The 2,033-nt window shown below is 36.8% G+C and overlaps 1 non-coding gene across 1 annotated transcript; it reads left to right on the top strand.

Annotated features, from left to right (window-relative positions):
• Window positions 1-1,261: 1,261 nt before the first annotated feature.
• On the top strand, window positions 1,262-1,368 carry LOC121228447 (small nucleolar RNA R71). Its single transcript, XR_005926023.1, has one exon. It is a non-coding gene; the product is annotated as a small nucleolar RNA R71 (small nucleolar RNA).
• The last annotated feature ends 665 nt before the right edge of the window (window positions 1,369-2,033 follow it).

Raw genomic sequence — 2,033 nt, 5'->3', positions numbered from 1 at the left:
TTCTAGGTCTTTCAATTTCGATGGCAGTTTGTTCTGCAGGAACGCACTGCACTCCTTTGTCAAGGCAACAGTCTCATACTCACTCAGTCGTTTCTTATTGGACAGTATATCCTTTATAAACTTCACATAATTTAGCATTTGTTCTAAAGCCTCTAACAACGGAATATTGATGTGTAACTACTTTAAAACATCCAAAAACTTCTTAAATTGCACCTCTTGTTTCTGCTTGTGTTGCTGTAATCTTTACGGATATGGAGGTGATGGGACTTTCGGTTGAATTGGATAAATCTTCAGAGTAGGTAAATCTATATCCAAAGAAGATGTTAAAGTATCTGAATTCACTAAGTTAGGATTTACCTTGTCAGTCTTTGCAAATTCTAACTCTTTTGGTGTAGAAATTTCAATAGCTGGTTGATTCTTCTTAAAAGGCTTATCTTCAACATCAATCAATCGGGGTTCCAGAATTTTACCACTTCACAATGCCACTGCCTTGATATGTTCCTTACCTAATTTTCTTGGATTCTCAGTATCACTCGACAAGGTTCCTTGCAGTCTATTATGAAGGTCTATAGCTAACTAACCTATTTGGTTTTCCAAATTTTTCAATGTTGCTGCTTGGCTTTGGATCAAAGCGTCATTCTTTTCCATGTATGCTTTCAACAAGTTCTCCAAATTGTTTGATGCTTCAGCTTGAGGTAGTTTTGGAGCTTGCTGATTAAACCCTTGAGATTAGTTGGGTCTATGCTGCAACAAGTTGTTGTTCGGTCCATTTCCTTGGTTGCTCCAAGAAAAATTAGGATGATTATGCCATGAAGGATTGTAGAAGTTGGACTGGGGTCCTTGTCCACTCCTATTTTGATGTTGGTTCCCCACATACACTAACTTGAGATTTGATGCACAATTCTCAAAAGAATGACCTTCCCCACAGTACACACAAGAAACTACTTCAAACAAACTAGGTGGCTGAGCTACAAAATTATTAGTATTATTAGCAGTAAATTGTTTTAACATAGAGGAAATAGACAATACCTGATCTGATAAAAAAGGAAGTGCGTCAACTTTATGAACTCTAACTACAAGTCTTCTTGAAGTTGTTCGATTTGTTGGCCATTAATAGTTATTACTTGCGATCCTCTCCATAATCTCATAAGCATCATTATAAGACTTAGACAAAATTTCACCATTTGCAAAAGCATCTACCATCAATCTTGTATGTGCATTGAGACCATTATAGAATGTCTCCAACTGGATACAATGAGGAATCCCATGATGGGAACACTTATGAAGTAACTCCTTGAATCGCTCCCAAGCCTCATACAATGACTCGTCATCCAATTGTTGGAAAGTTGTGATCTCGTTCCTCACCTTAGTGTTTTCGTGTGACAGCCCAAAATTGACCCTAGTCGGGAAGTGGTTTTGGGACCGCTAAATCGAGTCATAAAAATAATTAACCGTCATAATTGATGCTCATTATATGTACATGTGCATGTGTGAAAATTTCGTGTTTGAATTTTGTTTAATTGTAGGTGAATTTTAGTAAATAGGACTTATGTGAGAAAATTTTGAAATGTGATAGGTCAAAGCATAAGGATCTATTAGTGCATGAAATAAAAAGGGGGACTTGCATGTCAATTTCCCCCCTAATTAGTAGTGGCCGGCCATGACAAGCATGGTAGACCAAGTGTGATGGGCAAGAACATGTCATAAACATGTTGAGTTAGTGTTTCATGGGAAGTATGATAAAATAAGGAGCATGGGCATAAAATAATGAAAGGGAATATGATGAAAACAAAAAAAAAATTGTGTGGTTGTTCCCCCCCTATTTTGCCGAAACTAGAAAGAAAAAAAAACAAAAAAAAAAGTGTCCATCTTTCTTCATTTCCCTTGGCCGAATGTTCTAAGGAAGAAAGAAAAACAAGTTGTGTTCTTTGGTTCTTCTTGGCCGAATTGAAAAGAAAAAGAAGAAATTGAAGTTAAGGCATTTGGTCACCTTTAAGTTGATTAAGAAGCTCTTGAATATTCGGTGCCTAGGG

This window comes from Gossypium hirsutum, chromosome A04 (assembly GCF_007990345.1).
Source record: "Gossypium hirsutum isolate 1008001.06 chromosome A04, Gossypium_hirsutum_v2.1, whole genome shotgun sequence".
Lineage (NCBI taxonomy): Eukaryota > Viridiplantae > Streptophyta > Magnoliopsida > Malvales > Malvaceae > Gossypium > Gossypium hirsutum.
This window is presented reverse-complemented; position numbering and strand designations above follow the sequence as displayed.